The sequence below is a fragment of the Eleutherodactylus coqui genome, chromosome 11 (genome assembly GCF_035609145.1).
Source record: "Eleutherodactylus coqui strain aEleCoq1 chromosome 11, aEleCoq1.hap1, whole genome shotgun sequence".
NCBI classification, from domain to species: Eukaryota; Metazoa; Chordata; class Amphibia; order Anura; family Eleutherodactylidae; genus Eleutherodactylus; species Eleutherodactylus coqui.
Genome location: NC_089847.1, coordinates 81,328,858 through 81,354,006, shown reverse-complemented (window position 1 = coordinate 81,354,006; position 25,149 = coordinate 81,328,858). Strand labels below are relative to the sequence as shown.

The following is a 25,149-nucleotide window of genomic DNA, read 5'->3' as shown; positions in this document are numbered from 1 at the left end:
CTGGAGGCAGGTCTAGTGCACTGTGGTGCCATTTAGCTAATAGCTATTAAAGAATACGGCAGACTCCTAGTTATACTAGTTGTCTCTTTGTTCAAAAATACAATACCATTTTGAAGAGAAATAATTCCTAATTGGATTCTTCCATTTGAATGAAAATTACAAGACCTTCATTCCAACAAGTCAAGAGAAACTTAAATTGTGAGCTGTTATCAGTTTATTGAATGTCTGCTTAGAAATAATAATTAAAATATTAATAATCTTTATTTATAGAGCGCCAACATATTTTGCAGCGCTTACAAAAACTGGGGGATACAGAAAGACAAAAGTACAAAAATACAAAAAAACACGGTTACATGTAGTAATCAATTGATGGAAACAGTAATCAGCTTACATGCTACAGATAATGGAGTGATGCAGAAGGTAAAGTGGCTGGAGATGTGCCACAGTATGGCGAGGTGGAGAGTGAGGGATGCTATACACATAGACAATGGTAGACTTAATCCGTATAGTGGCTGAATTGGTATGACTGCAGGGGGCGGTTGATTGCGGCTAGCAGGGATTGCAGTCAGTAGGACAGGAAGCATGTTATCAGGTGGCGTACAGTTTGGTTTAGGCGATTGTGGTCTGCCTCCCTGAAGAGGTGCGTTTTTAGAACACAACTGAAATTTTGTGTGTCAGGGATTGCCCGGATAGTTTGGGGTAGCGCGTTCTAGAGAACTGGTGCTGCTCTGGAGAAGTCTTGGAGGCGGGAATGACAGGTTCGAATTAAAGGGGCACTCAGTCTGTTTTTGTTAGCAGAGCGGAGAGCCCGGGCTGGGTGGTGAATAGAGATGAGGGAGGCAATGTAGGGTGGCGCTGTGCTGTGGAGAGCTTTGTGGATGAAGATAATGAGTTTAAATTGAATTCTTTATTTGACAGGCAGCCAGTGCAGTGACTGGCACAGGGCAGAGGCGTCCAAGTAGCGGCTGGACAGGAAGAGGAGCCTGGCTGCCACATTCAGGATCAATTAGAGAGGGTAGAGTCAGGTGTGGGGGAGGCGATCAACGAGTTGCAATAATCGAGCCGAGAGTGGATGAGGGCAACAGTGAGCATTTTTAGCGTGTCCACAGTGGGAAAAGGGTGGATTCTTGAGATGTTCTTGAGGTGCAGCTGACATGTTCGGGCCAGAGATGTGATGTAGGGGGTAAAGAAGAGATCAGAGTTGAATATGACCCCAAGACAGCGGGTGTCCTCTCTGGGAGTTATGGTGGTGCCACACACTGAGATGGAGATGTCAGGATGAAGTTGGTTAGTAGAGGGCGGAAACACCTGTAAGTCAGTTTTGGAGAGATTCAGTTTTAGGTAGAGAGAGTACATAGTGTTAGAGACAGCAGGCAAACAGACAGTGATGTTTTAGAGGAAAGGTGCAGAGATGTCACGGTAAGAGGTGTATAACTGAGTGTCGTCAGCGTAGAGGTGGTATTGGAGGCCAAATCTCCTAATAGTTTGTCCAATAGAGGCTGTGTAGATGGAGAAAACGAGTGGGGGCAAGGACAGAGCCCTGGGGGACCCCAACAGCAAGGGGAAGAGGAGGGAAGGTAGAGCCAGCAAAGGAGACACTGAATGAGTGGTCCGATAGGTAGGAGGAGAACCAGGAGAGAGCAGTGTCTTTTACGCCAATGGAACGAAGTATACTTAAGATGTGTTTGTTGTCAACAGTGCCAAATGCTGTGGCGAGGTCAAGGAGGATCAGTAGGGAGGTTGGAGATCCCGCGGGAGTGATTAGAAGTCCCGCGCATGCGCAGTAGGGGATAATAGACACCGATACCAGAAAGCATGGTACTAACAGCAGGGGAGTGGATGTGGTCGCTGTCATTCACGTGCTACCCTATGACAAGCGAATCCAGGAGGTGTACCACAAGTGCTAAGTTTTCATTATGGTGAGTTGGTGATTAGACAATGTTATAATGTATTGGTATAAAATGGAGGTCAGAGTGTACATGGCAACCAGCTTGAGAAAGACCCATGCTGTGGCTCGAAACAGCTGTTGCTGTATGCTTTTGACCAAGGAATGTAAATAAAGTTACCTATGACTAAGCAGAAGCGGTGAGAATATGATTGTCATACACCATTGATCCTGTTCCTGCACACTGAATCCAGTAGGGAGTAGTCATTCCTCGGTTTGGCTGTCAGGAGGTTGTCTGACACATTTGTAAGGGCGGTTTCTGTTGAGTGTAGAGGATGGAACCCGACTGTAGGGGGTCGAGAAGAGAGTTTTCTGATAGCTTTTAAGGAGGGAGTAAACCAAGCATTCTAGTTGTTTGGAGATGAAGGGGAGGTTTGAGATGGGTCGGTAGTTGGCAGCATCAGTCGAGTCAAGAGTCGGTTTCTTTAGCAGTGGGGATATGATGGCTTGTTTGAAAGAGGAGGGAAAAATGCCAGAGGTCAGAGAGAGGTTGAATATGGTGGTGAAATGGGAGATAATCAACAAGGAGTGGGACCGGAGGAGTGATGAGGGGAGGGGGTCGCTAGCAAAGGTGGTGGGGTGAGCAGAGGAAAGCAGGCTGGAGACTTCTTCCTCTGTCATTGGTCTGAGTACAGAGAGTTAATGGGAGCTAGATGCAGTACTGTAGATACTAGGGTTGAGGCTAGTCTGGGATTGAGAAGTTATTTCCTGCCGGATGTCATCAATTTTCGTTTTGAAGTAAGCAGCCAACTCTACAGCACTGAGATCCGTCTCAGGGAGCTGCAGTTTAGGGCTGAGAAGGAATTGAAAATTGTCAAAGAGTCATTTAGGGTTGTGAGATAGTGAGGACACGAGAGAGGAGAAGTAGACTTGTTTGGCATGGTGGAGGTCGTGGGTTCTGAGCATGAATTTGTAGTGGAGAAAGTCTGCAGACTTTTATGTCTTCCTCCACAGCTGTTCAGCACATCTAGAGCACCGCCAGATGAATCGCGTTGGAGGCTTGAGCTAGGGTTACAGCGGTCTGCATTGGATGGCTTGGGTCACGGGGGGTGCCGCTTCATCCAGGGCATGTTTGAGAGTGGTGTAGTAGTGTGCGGCAGCGAGGTGGAGACAGAAGAGGAGAGAGATAGGGGACAGAGAGGACTGTAGGGACTCTTCAAATATTGGGTGTAAATGGCCTGAAGGTTCCCGTATGTACGGTAAGTAGGTGGGTCTGGGGAAATACTAGGAAGTTTGACAGAGAAAGAGAGGAGGTTATGGTCCGAGTGAGTAATAATTCCTAAATAGAACCTATCTCCTATTTTATTCTGTGTACATTTCAAAACTCCGTTTTTGTTTTTAAAGGAAAATAAACTTTATAATTTACCTTACCCTAAGATACAAAGGATAAACTTTTTTGTATTTTTGCACAGAAAACATTATATACCAATCATTGCTGGCAGTGGAGGGATGAGTGATATACAGGATGGGCTGAAGTAACGCCCTTTTTATGAGCTATGTTGGTTTGCTGTGTTATGTTTAATTTTGTTGCACAATCCACAATAAGGGCGTTACTTCTGCCAGACCCTGTATATGTATGTATATGTGTGTGTGTGTGTGTGTGTATTTATGTATATATGTTACTCATATCTCCAATGCTTCCCAGCCACAGCTCGCTTCCACTCCAGTCTTCTGTTTGCTTTGGCAAGCAGCAGGCATTTGGTTGTTTACCCATGTGACCACTGTTGCCAATAGTTGGCCTGATAGGCATCTCATCAGTGACATCACCTAAGCTTTCTACATTAGAAGCCCGCGTGACAGGTTTACGGGACGTCACCATGTCTTCTAGCCTGGTGATGTCAGCTGTCAGATTCTCTCCTCGAAACAATTTTCTGAAAAATACAATCTACCAACACATCATTGGCTGGAGCTCTCTCAGATATATAGCTTCATCCTGTCTCTATCTGACCTTTGCCCCCAGTGATTCCCAACAGCTTTGAGAGAATATGCATATGGTCGCCTCTTCAACCAGAGGTGATTTCTATACTGGTTTCCTGTATGAACCAACCACCACCTGGGCTAAAGCTAGCTTACATGCAGCAATGGGAATCTAGACGGCATGACTGCTGCACCTTTATCTCTAAAGGCGGTCATCAGGTCACCTTGCAGAGTCTTCTACAAGAATACTACACAGATTGTATCTAGTTCCTGCGAGGGTCCACAGGTTCTCCACAAATATTCCCCATAATTCCCCTACATTGATCAGGGGTCGAATATGCAGGTGTGGCCAACCTGCCCCAGGATACATTCATTTTGGAGACAGGTGGTCGATTTTAATTTCCGAGGTCCTTCATAAACCTTTTCATGCCACTCTCTCAGTTGCTTTTCTGGCAGATAAACCACCAGCATTTAATGACAAAGAACATAAATTAGTGCAAAGTATTTGCAAGGTCGCTAAAATCCATGCATGTCTTCTGTGTTAATTGTACCCCCTGCGTTGGGGCTTTGTTGGCTCTCTAGTCTATTTTGTATTGTTTGAAACTGTTAAAGTATTTGAAACTAAAAATGATTAAACAAATCACATAATTGTTATAGAAAAATAAATCTCATAAAGAAACCCCTTCCCATATATAGAATTATGGATTATAGATGTAAATTTCTGCTAAAACTTTAATCAGTTTGGTCCTTATATATAAACATAGAAAACCATATGGTAGAAAAAGGCCACACGGTTCATCTGGTCTGCCCTTAAATGATTTCTAAGGATGAGCGAGTATACTCGCTAAGGCACTAATCGTTCGAGTAATGTGCCTTAGACGAGTATCTCCCTGCTCGTCCATAAAGATTCAATGGCCGCCGTGGGGCGGGGAGCAGGGGAGAGCAGGCGGGAGAGAGGGAGAGAGAGATCTCCCCTCCATTCCTCCCCGCTCTCCCCCGCAGCTCCCTGCCCTGCGGCGGCTCCCGAATCTTTATGGACGAGCAGGGAGATACTCGGCTAAGGCACATTACTCGCACGATTAGTGCCTTAGCGAGTATACTCGCTCATCCTTAATGATTTCCCTTTTATTTGCACTTACATTCACTTACTGTTGGTTTTCCAACCACGTCTGCTGGAAGTTTGTTCCAAGAATCTACTTCTCTCTCAGTAATTTTTTCTGACGCTGCCACTAATGTTTCCCCCAGCTAATCTCAGATTGTGCCCCCTTGTTCTTGTGTTTAGTTTCTTAATAAAAACACTTTCCTCCTGAACCTCATTTTTAGGCTGGGTTCACACGGAGCGGATTTGCCCGCGGCCGCTAATCCCGGGATTAGCCAGCCAAGTGGACGAGATTTCTCAGAAATCTCGTCCACATAGGACGGCAAATCCGCTGCGGCTAAGCCGGCAGAAACCGCCGCTGCGGCGCAGCTTTGCCGACCGCAGCATGTCCATCCTTTTTTTTCTTTACGCTGCGGCCACGCTCTCCTCTATGGGAGCGCCGGCTGCAGCGGAAGAGCGAGCGGCCGGGCCACTTCAAAGCCGCCGTGGGTATTTCCATGGCAGTTCTCCCGGCAGAAATCTTGCGGTTTTTGCTGCGGCCAAACCGCGGGATTTGCGTCGGGAATCCACCCCGTGGGAACCCAGCCTTAATCTACTTATCTGCTGCTTCGTTGCTGAGAAAGCCAGTCCAATCACCCATCATCCTACAGCATCTTCTGTGTTGATCGGAAGTCATTGTCTCTATTCATTCCTATGAGAGCAGAAATGGGACTCTCATTGGAATCAGCTGAAACTGCGAATTCTGGTCTGCTGTAGGATTTAAATCAGCAAAGCACAAGTCAAGTGGTCTGATTCGGGAGTGGACTCTCATCAGTGGATAGGTTGATTGAGGCCTCATGTCCACGGGCGGATCTGATTTCGCATTCTGTAGCCCGCATCAGAATGCGTCTCTGCCTGCGGCCGAGGACCCTGCTTACCCCTCCGGGTCTTCTTCTCTGCTTCGGATGTGTGCAGAAGTGCCGGCCAGCGCACCGCCGCACATGTGCAGTAGAGTTTGCTTTATTTTTAAACTCCTGCTTTCCTGCAGAATCCGCGGCTGGTCCGCAAATCAATCGCGGACAGGCCGCAGATTGGACGGCATCCATTGACTTCAATGCAAGCCGTCGATGCAGGACCTGCACTGAAATGGAGCATGCTGCAATATTTTCTTTTTGCATCAAAAGGTCTGCAAATCAAACCTGTATGCTTTATTTCATTTATGAACGCCATGTTTTTCTAGGGGCGGCTTGATTTGCAGATCTTCCATGCAGGGGACCCATGCAGATTCTGCAAAATAGATCCACCCATGGACATTGGGCCTAACTGCCCTAGTATGCATTGTATGTCTATTACACCCCGAGAAAATTAATAGAAGTTTCCCTGAAGTAGCTTTTTAAACGTTTTCAGACATTTGTCATAGGCGACCATGGTGAGATGTGACATTTTATTTGTTATTATGGAGGTGCTGTTTTTATTTACACATATACTGGTCTGTGATAATGGTTTTTATATGTACCTGGCACCACTTAAATACTGAATCTGGGACCTCATTGGAGCAAACTGCATACTGAAATGCAACTAAATTCTTGCTCTTAGGTTAGTATTCTGACTTTTGGTGCCTTCTCACATATGGTCCAGCACTTGTGTGAGAAGAGAGGCTTGACACCCCTAACAAATTATCGTTGCTTCCAATTTACCTGTGGATGAAGAAACAGAAGTGCCTGAATCAGTGGAGATATGTAGCAGAGGCTCTACTGTCAGCTCCTTCTGTTTTACGAGGTCCAGCGCTTCATATTTCACATAAAGGTTTTACACATCATTACAGCATCTCCTCACAGGAGCAGGAGGTCAGCAGACGAATTCCTTGCCAAAGGTTTGCTGTAACCCATAAATCTCTGCCCATATGGCCCCGACTTTGGCATTTGGTAAGGTTTCATCTCTTATGAGCAACTGTTGAAGGCAACAAATCCTTGTTTTAAAGGGGCAACACTTGTATCTAATAAAGTATCTGTTTGTTCTGCCATTCATCAGTCAATATGAGCGCAACCACAGAGACTCAGCGGGGAAATGTATTCTGCGTGGCGGCCAAATGTTTAATTTGATGAAATATTATTTGGAATGTATCATACTTATTATTGTCATGAATGCTTAAAGGTGCCATATTCTTACTTGTGGTTTCACAACAGATCTGTATAGCTCAGGTGTTGATGCCCAATATAAAACCTCTAGTAGACATAACATATTAGGGCTTGCTTGTGTCACCATCCCATACACAACACATTTTGAATCTGGTTTGGGGGAACTGTTATCAGACCTCAATGAATTTTATGAAAAGGGCAGGAAAGTGAATAAGATCAGTTAGTACTCCAAGTTCTACCCTTTTTTATATGATTTCGCTCAGGAAACTGGCAAATTAAAGTGACTATTCAGTCCTCCAATAGTACGAGATTTCAAAAGCATGTCCAATTTTTGGCAATTCTGCTGTGGAAATTGGCCATTAATTTCTATGGGAGCCAAAAAGCACATCACACTCCCATGTAATTCTGATTTTCATGCTGGTACAAAGCATTTTTTCCATTTTAACTATTGGAACCATTTGAGATTTTTTCAGATGCCCGAAAATTGCAAGTGCATGTGACCAATATTGGATGTTTATTGTGCAGAATACATCACACAGGCTTTAAGATAATGTGTAAAATCGCAGGCAGGCCAGTGCGATATTGGTCCTGTATCACACTTGCCCGTCTAAATACAGCCTTATTGTTTCTGCTGTTGTAATTTATAGGGGTTGGATTAGAAATTAATTATTTTCCAAAATTTCAAATTCTGTCCTGGTAAGGCAGCTAGTCACATCACACAAAATAGTAATAAATAACATCTACCATATGTTTACATTATGTTGGTATAATTTTTTTATCTATCTTTTTATTTCATCAAGACGTTACAAGTCTCATAAGTATAGCAGCAATTTTTATAAATTCAAAAAACATTCCCAAACTCACTTTTTGGGGGGCCAGTTCAGCTTTGAAGGGGCTTTGAGGGGTGTCTGTACTAAAAAAAAACACCATAAATCGCCCAATATAAAAAAATATACCTCATGAAGTACTCAAAATGATACTTAGGAAGGATATTTGGGAAGTTTATGGCTAAGTGTTTCATAGGGATTAAAGCAAAATACGGGTAACCTTTAAAAATTTCATTTTTTTTAGCAGATTTTCAAATTTACACCATTTTTTCTATAACAGCAGTAGTTAGAGAAACAAAAGTCCTTATGTTTTACACCAATTCTGCTGTTTTGAGAGATATCCCACATGGGGCCCTACTGCAGAACATGACTGAAGAACAGACCTCAGAGATAAAGGAGCACCTTGTGGATTTTTAGGCCTCCCTTTTTATTAGGACTTTTTTTTAAAGCACCATTTTATGTTTGTGGAAACCATGAAGTGTGAATACTTAAGAACATGCTTTCCAAAGACCCAATTATGTGCATTTTGACCCAACAGGTGCATTGTGAAAGTTGTTTACATTGGCACAATATTATTAAAAAAATCACATTTTTCCAATAATATGTAGGTTAAGCCCTAAGTGTTTCATTTCCAAGAGGGATAGTAAAGGAAAAAGCTTCCCCCCTATTCCAAATTTCCTACCCAATTTGTCTTGAGTATGGCAATGCCCCATATAAACTGCTGTTTGTGTGCCTGGCAGGACTCAGGAGGGTCCCCTAAAATACTCTAAAAGTGACAGATACAGGATGCGCCTATAAAACAGCAACAAAAAACTTTTGCCGTTTGTGGATTTAGCCCCAGGACGGACTTTTTACATCGGTGGAATATTTCGGCAAGGATGCAGCGGAATTTCACATCAAAATCTGCAGGACTAACAGCGGATTTGATGCAGAATTACTGGCTGATTTAAGCCATTTTCATTCCTTATCAAAATCCATATGGAGCCGTGCCGATCTGGGTGTGGACTTTATCATGACTTGTGGTGTGGAATGCAGAAAACTCTGCCCATGTGAAAGGTCCCTCAATAGGCAAATCTGCGTGCAGAATTTCCAGTGCATTTCTGCGTAGATACATAAATGGTAGTGATAGTGAACTACTTCATGCAGAACAGCATGAAAATGCATCAGAAAGTTTGCCCAATCTAAATTTATCTGCGGATCCACGGCAAACCCGCCGGAGAATAGTCACAGATTTCTGCTGTGGTTTTACAGGTGGGTTTTGTTTAGAAGACTCCGAGTTGGAATCCGCTGGGTGAACATACCATTGCCATTACTAGCTGTTCTATTAAAGGAGCTTTCCACACAAAATACTGTTGATCTATATTTAGGATAGGTCATCGATATTTGATTTGATGGGGTCCACCGCTCGGGAGCATGGCCAATCAGTAGATTGGGCGCTCAATGTTAGTTCCGCAATACACAAGGGTCAGAACAGGAACCGTTGCTCTGACGCCTATATATTGGCCGGCACTTGTAACTGCAGACTGGGGTCTCTTTAAAATCAGTGGGAGCTGCCACTACACAGTATCAGAGCAGCGGCTTCTGCTCCGACCCCTGTGTATCGCGGCTCTGACAACAGGGTCCTGAGCAGCAGACTGCAGCCGATCAGCTATTGTAGCTCGTCAATAGTATTTTGTCAGGAAAATCCTTTTAATTAATTTTAATTTATTTATTAACAAATCAAGTTCTCCATGATGACTGTGACTTACTATCACAGTGATCACATGCCCAGAGCCCATATTAATGTATCTTTGTGGGTTTCTGGGCAGATCTCGTGACCTCAGCTGTCTTTTTTTCATGGCTGGAACATAGACTTAGAAGATAAGAAGGCAGGCCTTTGAGCTCTGAGGTCGATGGGCGGACACCCAGAGCTTTTTCAATGTGATTGCTGTGACTGGCATACATGAAGACGAGGTTGAATGGTCTCCAGGCAAAGCTCTGTGATCTCAGCTGTCGTTACAGCCAGTGCAGAGCAGTGGGGCTCTAGGGGATTCTCTGCAGGCACTTTCTAAAACATCCCAGAAAGTTAGGAAAGGACGGCCGTGGCTGGTCATGCAGTGGTTAACATAGTCCATTTTTCTTTGTTTACAAGTTTCCATTAGTATCCATTTCTTCCATGGGTGAGAAGTGTGTCATGCGTGCTCCGCATGCGATTTATCACCGCAGATCACGCTATGATAAATCGCCCGTGGACACTTGGCCTAAAGGGTCATGCCGTATGTGTAAAATGCCGCATGTCTCCCTACAGCGTTTTACGCATTTTCCAGCCATACGCGCTGGGTTTTTCTTTTTATCACGTTTTAGGCAATTACAAAATAAATTGATTATCTCTTCCAACGCCATTATGAGGAAGGTCCATACGATCTACTGAAACAACGAACGTCACAGATTCCATCCATTTAACTGAACAGTTAACGCATGGATGGGACCATGACATAATTGAATGGTTAAACTCCAGATTTTCCATCCAATGAGATAAAGTGGATGAATGTATTGTCATATTGAGATGACCGATCTACTATTGTCACCAGTTCATTTATAATAGAGCCGATGACAAACCTTCCATGGAGCTATCCTGAAAAAAATGGAATATATGGATCTCCTCATCGTTATCTATCATTAATCATAGTATGTGTAATATAAAAAGGAGGTTTTTTAGAGAATCTAGCCAAAGCTTTAATTTTCTGTTGTTGATGTTTTTCCTTCATGAGCTAATAATGTTATTTTTAATTCCTTATTACACCATTGAGAACTTTTGACAATAATGTATGATGAAAATCATGAAAGCCATATAATCCATTCTCAGCGACGGAGGATATTGTCTTGCTAGCCGCATACTGCGTGTTCCTTACAGCTCACTCATTTGATTTTAAATAGATTGTCTGCAGAAAAGAGATGGATGGTGGCATGTCCGGTACAGCGCTAGTGTTTAGTCTCATTTGTGCATAGTACTGCGGCAGGCGGGCAGGACTCTAAATGATACGTAGGATAATAATATACTTCTTGAGAACAGATCTGAGCACGTTCCCAGCTCAAGGAAATATCTACACTGAGTGATAAATAAAGGCCGGGCGGTAAAACCGTTGGGTTTCCCATGTTTTTGCTTTGCTTATATACCATATTTTACTTGTTCCAGAGGGCCTGTTTAATGTACCTAATATATTTCGACATCAATAAAATACTTCCATGGCCTGAAAGCTCTCGCAGAGCACTTATACTCTCCCTCCTCCTCTGCCTACAGCTTCCTCCCCAGAAGGTGCTTCAGTGTAAGGAGAACAGAGAAGAAATGAAAGCCTTGCCATGAATCAGTGGGCTTGATTAAAAGGCTTCGTTAACCCAGCATTAGCCCAGTTGCTTCATTTTAAGTACACAGATCTATACATCTAAGCTGTTCCCTTCTCTGTTGCATCATTCTGCTCTGTGTGAATACACCCAGAGTATTTTTATAGTATTCTGTATAGTAAAAAAAAAATTTATGACTGTCACAGTTATCATACAAAATAACGAAGCTTTTGCCCTGCCTTCTATTTGAGTTGTTAGGTTTCGGTATACCAGTCCATCCTTTTATTACTTAGCAGTTTCCTGACGTTCTATCTTTACAGGCAGTGATAATAACCTATTCTTTAAATCAGATTTTTTTTGTGGTAAATATTTTTTTTAACAATTTTTGCCTTTTTTAAAAAAAATTTCTATGTCACTATCTATATAAAAAGGATCCTGAAATCCAGCAGTTTTTTGGAACCGAGTCTCAAATTAAGTTGAAACTTCCTGTTTTGTATAGATCACTTCTTAATAGTCATTTCATTATCACATACAGGGTTATAATGAAAGGTAACACCTACTTCATGCAAATAACAGGTTCCACCATTTACAGTAGGTGATGGTCACAGCTCACCTCCTCCCCCTCTCTACACAATGACCTCTGCACAGGTCACAGAAGATGTCCACAGTGCTCTCATGGAAGTCAGTGAAAATGTATAGTCTACAAGTTCCTATTGTTGATGTGGCTGCTGAATAGAATAGATCTAAATGGTGTTAACAGATTTCTCAGGTAAGCTGGATGTCCCCATAATCGTGTGTAGTGAATTTAAAAAGTCAGAAAATAAAAAACAGATTAGAAAAAAAGAATCCGTATCTTTTTTTAATGGGCAGTTCCAATATGGATATTGACATCAGCACACACCATACCTTCAATCGTAGAAGGGAGGAATCTTGCACAGGATGAAATATGCACTCTCCTGATCCGGTGCTGGATCCTATGGACCAGTCCAATATAGCCCAACAATATGAATATGGAGCAGCAACCAGGGAGATTCTTTATGCAGCAAACTTTATTGTGCCCCGAGCATGATAGACAACGTTTCGACCACGTACAACAGTGGTCTTTGTCAAGTCAGACTTATAAATGTATTTTATCTTAAGTAACAAATTAAGATGGCTTTATTTGGGTTCATGTGCTTCAGGTAAATAGTTAGGGCTATATGGGTCAAGGATCCATTCGGTTGTTTTCCTTTTCACTCATAATTTATGTAATTCAATTAGATTAACACTTTTGCTCTTTGGGCAACTTATTGTCCAGCTTGGAAACGAAGAATGTTGTTTAGTATAGTTTTATGTGTGCAGTGAAATGACCACATGAAAAAGTTTTCATTAGGACATATAAACTACGTAGGCTGTGTTCCCCTGCTCAAAGGACCCCTTCTAAGCTAGTATAGAGAGCTGCTGCAAAGAGTGCCTCAGACTCAACTCAACTGTGGATTGCATGGTCACTGTTCGTGTGGGCAAGTGAGCAAGAGGCCCACACGAACATTACCAGAGATAAGGACTGCCAACTGGAAACTAAAACTCACCATGCATACCTGTACACATAAGCAGATGTTACAGCTATAAAAGTACAAGGTATTGGTTCGTATATTGGCCAAAATACTTAAGCCCACAAGCTGCGATCAAGGCTCCTCGTTGCCTTGTGGGTCCCTACACTAGCAAGGACTGCCAACTGGAAACCAACACTCACCATGCATACCTGTACATATAAGCAGATGTTATAGCTATAAAAGTACAAGGTATTGGTTCGTAAATTGGCCAAAATACTTAAGCCCACAAGCCGCGATCAAGGCTCCTTGTTGTCTTGTGGGTCCCTACACTAGCAAGACAAGTTAACCCCAAGCTGCAGGGAGAATGGCAGGACCCTACCTAATAAGCAAGGCGATCACCTCGATAAAGGCGGCCCTGCTCTGGAACCTCGATCTTGACTATCCCTCAAACGTTAATACACGGAACCAAAACAGACCGGCACACAGAACACAAATCACACAGCAACACACTAGGGTTAGCATGCCAGACACACAACCACATAGAACAGGACAGTTCACTCCTTATGTCTAGCCACCTGCACAAACACTGGACTAGCCCCTGTTCACACTATCCACAGAAAAGGACTGCTCACACCTAATGTCTGGCCACCTGCACAAACACTGCACACGACATTGTTCACCCACATAGCACACTGTACAGGCATGCAAAACCAACAAACCCTAGAGTGAAAGGAAACCAGCTTCCTCTTGCAGAGGGAGGATATTTATTTGCAACCAGACCAGTGGTAATTGGTTAGCAGGAGAACACCACACCCAGCCAGCACAATCATTCCACACCTGTGGGGCTGTGCTGCTAGAAACCTATGTAGCACAACAGATCACATCCACCCATTTATTTAAATAGGCAGCATGCGAGTCTGCTCTTCTTTTGCAACAGCTACTCTATGGCAAACAGGTGACCAAATTGGAATTTTGTCTGGTGATAGTAGCTGATTTGGGGTTAGAGAAGCTGGATCCACGATAAATTGATCACGAAGGTGGCTTCATTCTAAGATGGGACAACTTGAGACGCCTTTAAATAAGCAACTGCAAGTAAACATGACAACTGTAATTGTGTTCTTCAAATGATAGGTATTTTGGATAATAACTTTCCTTAAGAGTACATTCACTTGTAGTGGAATTGATGTGGCTTTTCTGCAAGAAACAATCCACCCCAAAATCTGCATCAATTTCTGCATCATAAACCACATCAAAATCCGCACCGTTGGTGTGGTGATGGGACATTTTTAACCATCCATTGGATTGTATTATAAGTAACTGTGTTTTTAAAAAAATTGCACAAGGTGTGTGTTCTGTCCTCCTCAGATGAATTTTTATAGTTTTTTTAATATTAACTGATTTTTCATTAGATATTGAAAGCCCCAAGTTAAGGCCTCATTCAGACAAGCGTGTTTATGTACGTACATACGTGTGCACAGAACCGCACGTCTATTAGAACCATTGGTTCACTATGGTGTGTTCACATGTCCGTGTTTTACAGGCGTGCAAACGCGCATACCTGCAAAACATAGGGTAAGTGTGCACCGTAGGTCCATGCCACGCGTAAATATTCCCTGCGGGGAGTCCCCTCATCACTGAGCACTGTGACAGCACTGTCACAGTGTTCAGTAATAATGGCACTCCCCATGGGGAGTTAAGAATTCCCTACCACAACTGTCACAGCTGTGACAGAGGATCGCGATATTCTGTCATTGCTTTCAATGGGGCCGACGATGCTGCCCTATCGAAAGTAACAAACCCGCATGCCCATGCACGTGCCAAAACACGTGTGAACAAGCAGCGTGCCGGCGGCCTATTGGGCCTGATTCTGAAATACGCTAGATCTGCAAATCTAAACAGTTGCTTTTCATACCAGGGTTTTGACAAGCACTTGTTAATCTGGGAGTGTTAGATTAAGTAGGAAAAATAACAAATGGGAACAGTCAGACGGCAGGGCAAATGTGTCACATGGTAAATGCAATAGGAACCAATGGAACAGATTCAAGTTGTTTATGAGAAGCTAACTAAGGGTGCAGATATACGGCGACGGCGTTTTTACATTTTCACGCCTGCTCCGTATAAGTGTCTGACGGCCAGCATTTCCTCATCCATTCACACAACCGCGAGCGTCATTTTTAGCAAAAAAAATACGCCCCCCCCCTCCCCCCGGAAAACGTTCGCTTAGCCAAAAACTTCAGGATACCTTCCAATGCCTATATAGAGGCACCTGTGAGCGTTGGACACTACTAAAATGCCTCCCCCTCCCTTCTCTTTCCTTGCTCCAATAGGAGTCTATACGACCCGCCAGCTTATATTGGCCAAAAGATAGTTACAGAACTATCTTTTGGCTGAGCGTATATGCGCCGGCCGCGTATATGTTCTATTTTTCACGCTGCCGGAGTATTTACTTGCTATATAATCACCCATGTGAATGAATGCATTGCAAACCAATGCTTCTCGTGGGTAGCGTATATACGTGAAAACGCGCCATATATGCGCTCGTGGGAATAAAGCCTAAAGATGAGAGTTGGGCTCTAGAGGTTTTTGATTTCCATCCATCTGATATAGGCCAGAAAGATGGACAGAGTAGGTACTTTTCCAATATGAGCAGCCCAGTATTCAATAATATCAGAAACTGGCAGTTCTTCGTTTAATTTACTAGTTAACATAATTTGCCTTTAATTCTGTGCTTCTTCTGTGCCAAATACAATAAGGGACAGAAGCCTGAATCGCCCTGAGGTTCCCAGGTGGAATGGGGATAGATATGGCTTCAAATAGGTACATTAAGTTGGGTAACATGCGAGATATTAATTGCAAGATATATGATGCAGTTAAAGGGGTTGTTCCAAAATGCACCATGCAGAATTTTCTGGAGGAAGCCACAGCCAGCCTGACATTTTCCCTGCAGCATACACATGAATGGCTGTCCTGTGATACCAGAGCAACAGAATTCACCAAGACAGAAGCTGTACTTACTGAGAACAGATATGGCTTCCTGGGTGGGGAACCCCACTCTATGATGATCATATGCCATAAACCTAGAATTGTAGAGTTGGAAGGGACCTCTAGGGTCATCGGTTCCAACCCCCTGCTCAGTGCAGGATTCACTAAAACCTCCTAAATAGATTCTGTCCAGCCTCTGTTTAAATACTTCCATTGAAGGAGAACTTACCACCTCCAGTGGCAAACTGTTCTATTCATTGATCACCCTCACTTTTTCTCAAATTTAATCTGTGTCTCCTCCCTTTCAGTTTCATCTCATTGCTTCTAAACTTTCCTTGTGCAAATGAGAATAGGGCTGATCCCTCTGCACTGTGACAGCCCTTCAGATTTTTATAAACCGCTATAAACGCTCCTCTTATCTTTTTTTGCAGGCTTAACATTCCCATGGTTCCAAAGTCCTGGTTTGCAGACCTCTCACTATCCTGGTAACTCTGCTCTGAACTTGCCCCAGTTTATCAATGTATTTTTTTAAACTGGGGTGCCCAGAACTAGACACAGTATTCCAAATGAGATTTGAGCAAGAAATAACAAAGGGGAATAATTACTTCATGTGATCTATACTTTATGCTTCTCTTAATACATCCCAGCATTATATTTGCCTTTTTTACTGATGCATCACACTGTTGACTTATGTTCAGTCTGTGATCTATTAGTATACCCAAGTCTTTTTCACATGTGTTGTTGCTTAGCCATTCCTCCCATTCTGCATATGCTTTTTTTCATTATTCTTGCCCACATGTAGGATTTTGCATTTCTCTCTGTTAAATACCACTCTATTACTTGCAGACCATCTCTTTTCTCTATTAGCTATCCCTCCTAGCTGTCTGTCGTCAGCAAATTTGATCAGTTTCCCCTCAATTCCTTCTTATAGATCATTTATAAAAAAAAAAGTTAAACACTGTCCCCATGATAGAGCCACTTGGATGTGCAGTTATTTATGACCACTCTTTAAGTACAATTACTAAGCCAGTCGACTTGTCAATCAATTTGGTCATTTTTTCAGTAAGAGTGGTATAAGATACTTACTGTCAAATGCTTTGCTGAAGTCAAGACCTACTATATCTTCCACATTTCCATGATCAACCCAGTCGGCAATTTTGTTATCAAAGGAAATTAGATTAGTGTGGCATGACTTGTTTAATACTGTTTAATAATTTGTTCAAAAATCTTTCCCGGTATAGAAGTCAGGCTCACAGGCCTGTAGTTTCCTGAATCCACCTTCTTCCCCTTTTTGAAGATAGGGACAATATTTGCCCTTTTCCAATCTTCTAGGACTTCTCCTTTTCTCCAGTAATTTTCAAAGATTACAGCTAGTGGTTCAATAATTACCTCCGCTGCTTCCTTAAGTATTCTAGGATATAATTAATCTGGACCTGGAGACTAGAATTCAATTAAGTTGGCTCAGTGTTCCCTCACCATCACTCTATTTATAGATAGCCTGCATTCTTGTATTCCCCAGTAGCACAGGTAAGATCAGCTGAAGTTACATTTACTTTCTGAGAGAAAAGAGATACAAAATAGGAATCTAAAAGTTCAGCCTTCTTAACGTCCTTTTTGATCAATTCACCATTTTCATCCTGTAAACCTCCCATAGCATCTTTGACTTTTCTTTTGCTCTTGACATACCCCATCCCTCCCCCAAATCCTTTATGGCTTTTGGGCTTTTTTGCAAGCCTCAATTCATTCTTATCTTTAGCTTTTCTGACACTTACCCTACAGTTTCTGCAGATTTCTTTTTTCCTTTCTAGCATGTGTGCACGTTCTGTGTTCTTCCCTTCCTGGTCTCTTTAAATACTTCCCATTCTTCTTTTGGGGATTTTTTACAATTGTGCTTCAAGAATCCCATTTCACAAAATTTCTCATCCTTCTTGGACATTTTGTATGCACTTGAATTGGCAAGAAATTGGACCAGAATATGGTATGATGCAATGTTTTTTACACAGACCATTAGTCCATATAAAGAAAATTTGTGTCTGCATATCCCCATTGGCTGTAAAGGACCTTTGACACAGGACAGAATATTCTTCAACAGCGTTGTGGAATATGCCAGCCCTGAATTCTGCACCAAAATCTGCACTGCTAACTGCGGATTTTGATGCAGGATTGTCAGTGGGCTTTCCGCTATCTTCATTTCTGCACATTAGCAATATGGATTTTGGTGCTGAATAATCTGCAGGACGGCATATTCTGCAATGCTGATGCGGAATATTCTATTCCGTGTGAAAGGTCCCTAATATGCAGTCATTTGCAAACATGGATGTGAAAATTGCCCATGTGAATAAGCCCTAAGGAAACATAGAAAGTTCACTGAGTTGCAAATTGTTGAGTGACTAAGGTGTGCGCCATAATTTGTAACTTTCTTGCCTGACAATAGTGGTGTACAGGCTACAATAAATTCCCCGTATATGTATTCTATTTGTTTGTATTTATTTGTGACCTATTATATCTACATTTTCTGAGGTGGAGCCAAGAAAGGAGTAACGGTGAAATATTTTGTTCAATCAGCTCATTCTGCAGCTTTTTGCTCTGTGATATAGTCCACATAGTTTATTCTGTTGCTATATACAGCGTATTCTCTGTTACACATCCTCCTGGAAAAGGATCTATGAAAAGATGTAGCATTTCACATGTCTATATCTGTTAGCGAGATGTGAAAAATGAAGCGGTGACTGTCGGCGAAGAAAACAAGCGCTAATACCTATGTACTCAGCTACTTCATAGCCCCAATCTCTCCCTGTTTTACACCGGCTGTAAATTATAGCATCAGAATTGTCTGCACTTCCAGGCAAACACCGCCGTTGTCTTCTTTTCTAGCTTAGAAGAGTGTTACATCTCAACTGGTTTACGTGATTTATAACCACTCGTATACATAGTGTATTAGTAATTCATTGTATGTGCATAGCAAATAAACTATATTAATATACAAATAATGTATTAATATTAGGAAATATAGATTGCGATGCCATCCACAGGCAGAGGTCCAGAACTGCAGAAAAGTAGATCAAGATGAAAGGTCCCAAAATATTCACAGATCGAACACTTAAGGCTGCCTGTCCACAGGCGTAGTGATATCCCGTGGCAGATCTTTGCCGCTGGGGGCCACCGCCCAGGAGCGGGGGAGAACTGACGGTTCTCCGCACTGAGCCTACCTGACAGATAGGCTCACCACGGAGAATCGCAGCAAATTGCAGCATGCCGCGATTTTCCGCCCGCGAGCGGAGGTTGGCTATGATTCTCCGCTCGTGGACAGAGGGGCTGCGCTTTCCATTACAATGCTAGCCGGATTATCGCCGCGGGGAACGCAATGAAGACTCGCCCATGGACAGGCAGCCAAAGTTACATGAAATCCCTCATTCAGTGCACAGGGATGAAGGAACTGTGATCGTGTCAGTCATGTGATCAGGGGCGGAGCTCAGAGCCCCAGTGACTGATCACATGACCATGACAGCATCCCATGTAACTCACTCACACAGTCACTCACAGACAGGTGGTTGTTATTATTTTGGTATGTTAGGATTCTTATTAAAATGTGCCTCACAAGCCAGTCCAGGTGCTGCCTTAGCAGTGATCCACATGCAGTTACTGCGGACACCCATAGTCTGTATGGGCACCCTAAAAACAAGTCTAAACAACTTCGAAACATCGAATTGATTTAGGCTAAATTGTTTTTTTCAAGTGTATCATCAAGTGTTTTCAAGTCCTGTGTCACACAAACGTATTTGCGCTTCATTTTGGTCACGCCGATTTTGTGCGTGAAATACGCAGTGAATAGAACCCATTGTTTTAAATGCGTTCCTTTACATATTTTGCGCACACATTTCACTTGCGCAAAGAAGTATGCAGCAAGCTCTATTTTCTGAAGATAGCATTTATCGAACTAATTAACTTAATTGCCCGTTTTAATGAATGGAGCCTGGTTGAGTGCTTTTTTTGTGAGTGCAACTGCTCACAATTTGCGTGCACAAAATTTGCAATAAAACATGCACTAGTGCGCACAAATACGTAACGGGAATCGTGCAAATATGAGGTGCATATGTGGGTATAAATTACACCCGTGTGACACTGGCCCTAATCTTTTTTCTGGTGGCAGATAATCTTTAGGGTGCATTCACACGGGCGAGTGCTCTTGTAACATTGCAATGTGCACATATGACTTTCAATTATGTTCTTGGGTGTTTATACAGATTTTCTTTTTTGTCGCAGGCTTTTATGCAGTTTTTTTTTTAAGCGAAAGCTATGGAAATAAAAATCTTAAAAATAAAATCTGCGGATTTTGATGTGGAATTCTGGGGCTGCGGATTTGGCTGCGTACTGCGGTGTAATTGTGTCCCATGTGAAAGGTCCCCATGGCATTCAGATGCTCTTTAGATATTAGATTATACACAGTATTTTGAAGGCCAAAGTTTTGTAGCTGAAAAGCACTTTAAATGGAATAAAATAATAGATGTTTTATAGAAACAATTCATATGTTCATTTTTCCTGTTTTAATTATTGCAGTAGAGGTTTTGACATACATCATGTGAGATAGTTCATTTGGTAGCAGGTACATTCTTATTTAGATTTCTAAAGGTGTTATTAACGAAAATGGTAGATTGTATTGAAAAACAAAAAGCCCCTCAAACAATAGTGTTACTCCGACTGCAGCACCATTTATTGCTTTTCAAGGTCTTGTATTTATAGGGCTCTGTTCACACAGTGGGGCTTATCTGCTATTCACATGACACCACAAAACTCTCTTACATGCTGGCGCTACATTTATCGTGTTTAGACACTTTCGGACAGTTTTTCTGACTTATCTGAAAAAGGGGCGTGGCCTACATTGTGATGAAAAACTGCAACAAATTGCCTCAAATTTGAATCTAAGCCAATAGGTGGTCTAAACTTACACAAGACAGTCTAAAACTTAACCAACTTTCCAATCCACTGTCTGACAATTTTCCAATCCACTGTCTGACATCTTCCTACGTTCTGATTGAAGCTTGTACAGCTCCAATGTCAGAAGACGTCCGACAGGGAATTCTTACCGTCTATTGCCAGCCACTCCGCTGTCGGAGCCTCTCTGGTGCACACACACTGGCTTTAGCCAGCAGATGGCACCGTTGTACAATAGCAAAAAAAGAAAGCCTTTTAGGAAACCCTGAATCCAAAATTAGATTGGAAAGGGTTAAACAGATGCATCATTCAGTGATAAATCTGGTGAATTTTATGACTGTCTGGTCTCAGTTTGCACTGTCTAACTTTTAGAAAGTATTATAAAAAACTTTTACTTTTTGTTGGAAGTACAGAGTAAGAGCTCTTGTATATGCCGCTGGTAATATGCAGGGAATGGAGTCCATAGACTTTTATGGATCCATGCACATCGGCGTGTAGACACTGCGTATGGGTATACAAAAGAAATAAATCGCAGCACGCATTATTTCTCTGCGTACCTACACAGTGTGAGCCCTATACCCGGTGTGGACAGCGTTTTCGTATGCATCCCGCCTCTGAACTGCGCATGTCCGTGTGCGAGGGGTATGCAGACATTAGCAGTGCACTTGCAGCCCATACGCCATTTCTGCTGGCAGTCTCTGTATGGCTGCTAATGTGTAAAATGCTGCATGTCTACCCGCAGCGTTATACGCATACGCCGTGTGAAGGGGCCCTTTGTCAGGAGGATAGCTGGGTATATATTTTGAATGGAAGGCTGTGCTATACAACCAGAAAGGTCCCACTGTAAAGCCAAAGTGTATCCATAGCGCTGTGTAACCTGGCCTTGCTAAAAGTGACAATGTGATACAGACATGTATAGTAAAAAGAAAGTATACAGCATGGTGTACATTTTTTAACATAAGGAGCAATATACGTATAGCGTATTGTGATGTTTAGGAAAGGCTTGGTTATATAGTCCTATGGATACACTTGGCCTTTACACTGGGAACTTTTTGGGTGTTTACCCCGAACATGAAGAACGAAATAAGGTATGACCAGACCAAACCATTATAGTTTGTGCAAAATACAAGAGTTTAGCACCTATCACCGTGGTTAAAATCCAGTTTTTTGAAAAGGGTTTGTATTCCATCCTTTTCTTCCTGTTAGCCCAGGTGTGTCAGACCACCGGCTTAATGGAGAGGTTACCTTCTGGCTCATACAAATAGCAGACTTCTTATAGCAAAGGTGGATCTGCTGACCAAACTAGGAGATCTGGTCTGATCCCTCTTTTGGCCCTCCCAGCCATCACTTGTTCAGACGAGTTATGAAGTACAACACAAAACTATTTAGATTTTTCAGTGTGAATTTTGGAGCTATAGCAAACCTTACTAGAGTCCTGTTTAGGGAGAGACTAGTACCAGTGTTTATGGTGGTGCAATGTGCCACGTAGTAATATAATATAGTGGAATGGATTGCAGTTGGTCAAAATATTTCCATGCAAATAGTAAGCTATCGTATTATATATGCCCGTTATCCCTCATTCAGTGCACAAGGATGAAGGACCCATGATTACGTCACCATCATGTGATCAGGGGCGGAGCTCAGAGCCCCGGTGACTGATCACATGACGGTGACATCATGACATGTAACTCACACAGTCACTTATCACTCACAGGTGGTAGTTAGTATTTTGACTAGTAATTATTAGGAAATTATATAGTATCAGTCTGTTTGGCGCAATGCATCACACAGCTCTGCTACATGTACGTCACACACATACACAGCCATGGGCGTAACTATAGAGGATGCAGGGGATGCGGTTGCACCCGGGCCCAGGAGCCTTAGGGGGCCCATAAGGTCTCTCTTCTCCAAATAGGAAGCCTAGTACTATGAATAAAGCATTATAGTTGGGGGCCCTATTGCAGATTTTGCCATGGGGCCCAGAAGCTTCAAATTACGCCTCTGCACACAGCACTGCTACATGTCCATCGCATACAGCTCTGCTACATACATTATTCATACAACAGGGATGAAAAGCAGCACGGCACACACAGATCACCCCCTGGTCATGTGACCCCAGACTCCTCCCATATATGTGAATGTTCAGATGACGGTGGTATCATCACAGGTCCTGTAAGCACACGTCTGCTGTAGGTGTACGTTAGTATTCCATCCCCTACAAACTCCTGCGGCCTCAGTTGCTATTGAATACTAAGAAACACCTAACCTGACAGCAGCCATGTGCGTATAGGACCTTTGATGATGTCATCGGCATGTGATCAGGGACAGAGCATGTAAATCCCTCACTAGGAATAAAGGACCTTTGATGACTTCACTGTCATGTGATCAGGGGTGGATCATGTAAGTCACTCACAAACCTACTCACGCACAGACGGACAGCTTGTTGTTAGTAGTTTTAATAACTGGTTTTATCTGTGGATAAATTATTGTTTTGCTCCAGAATTAGACCAAAAGTATTCATCCATCCTCAATAGGGTTCAACTAAACACATTTCTTCTGGACACCCATATACGCTTAAACGCTCGGTTCATCGGAGCATTCATGTATTTTCCATGGAGAAAGTGCAAAAGCTCTGATGGCGATTTATCTCCTGGAAGAACAAAAGGTTTTGGCTTTGAAATTCAACGTGCCTGATTCTTTCCCTCTGACATTATCTGTCGTGGGAAAGTTGAGAGGCACATACAGGATAGTCATCCGGTCCCGCCGAAATCAGTAGGTTCAGACGACTTTTGTCTAATGTGTATGACTAGAGCATTAGGTAATCAGATGCACCACTTATGTGTTAAGACTCCGCTCAGACCTACCCCAGCAGATTTCTACTTAGGGCCCCGATGCTGCATCGCTTTCTGGACTGTTTAGTTCAATTCCATCAACATCCTCTTCTTCTGGTCTTTCACTGTTCTGTGTGCCAATGCCAAGGACAGATCAAATATGCTGTTATCTCATTTGTGGATTCTTTGCTTGATGTATAGTTGGCTGTTGTTGAACTGCCTGCTAGCAACAAATAGTATAAGCTTATTCATCCTGCAGCCGACAGAGAAAAGAGTTGGCTGAGATGATGCAGGTTTTCTTGTGCACCTTGAAGCACTTCATATTGTAAATGTAAAACGGAAACCCTAACAATGTGTAGCTGCCTGAAAACCTGCAGGGATTGCGGTGGACTTCACTGCTCCAGAACAATGCATCCTTTTAAAGGGCTGTCTCTTGGGATTTATGCAGCTTTTCTATCAGCCAGTCCTTCTGTCTTCATCTTTATACATAAAGTGAAGATCTGATGTCAGAGCCACTGACCTGGAACTAAACCCTGACGTATGTTATTAAAAAGAGGCTTTCTGTCTCGCTTCCGTATTCTTCATGTATTGAAATTCTGCAAGTCACAGAACAAAGGCTTGAAATATTGTATGTGCACCTGTACCTCTCACAGATGTTACTATGTGTAGGCTGTACTCACACCGTGTTACATTTAATGGCACATCAACATCGTTCTTTGTTGTCTTTCTAAAAGATAAAAACATAAACTAGTTTGCCATAAAATTCAGACATGTCGTATTTTTCTGGGATTTGGGTTGTCCAGTCCTCGGTTCTGGCAGAGAAGTTATATTGTGTCTGTGGCCGTTCGCCTTTATGGTTATATAATTAGTCAGTGAGTGCCCTTTGCTTTTTTTGTATTCCCCATTGGCTTTGATGGAGCATGGCGACCTAACTACACCAGGAATGAGGAACACAACATTTGCATAGAGATTGGTGAGTATCGCGATCCATTTACATTCTGGGAATGAAAAGCAGGCATGCCTCATTGATTTCTCAGACAAATCTTCTTTCGCCTGGACTGGGAGTTACTTAATTGGGTTTTCCCCACTAACCAAACCAAAAAACATGGTCTCTTAGTTACCATTCTGTGTTATGCACCTGTTTAACCTCTTAAGGACCAAGTGCTGTCAATTTACGGCACTTGGTCCTGGGCTTTAATCCCGCCAGATAGCAGAAATAAGGCATAGGGTTAAAGCCTGTGCTCCTGCAATTAACCAGGAGCAGATCGGGTCCCTAGCTGTTAGTCAGAGCTGAGAATCCGGAGGAGAAGTGTTTTTTAACTGCTTTTACATTCTCCTTCCCCCGTGTAGATAATGCTCAATAAGTCTATGTACTAAAAAGTGAAAGTGGAAGTGCTTCTTCTACCAAGCGAGCCGGAGATCACATGACCACCGGGTCTCCCTCTGTTACAACAGAGCTGAAGGTTGCTAGCAGACCCTAATCAGTTCTGCCAGTGACTATTGTTACTAAAAAAGGATGTTTTCCCCTGTAACTGGGGCTCTTATGGATGCCCCAGCTACAGTGAAAAAGTGTGTAATAATAAGAAAAAAAGCCCATGTGAATATCCGCCCGAGGTCTTACATGATGTCATGGGGGGCATAGGTAG

General features: G+C 42.7%; 1 protein-coding gene across 2 annotated transcripts in view; it reads left to right on the top strand.

Annotated features, from left to right (window-relative positions):
• MACROD1 (mono-ADP ribosylhydrolase 1) overlaps positions 1-25,149 on the top strand; it is a 656,520-nt gene that overhangs the window by 135,261 nt on the left and 496,110 nt on the right. The window lies entirely within an intron of this gene.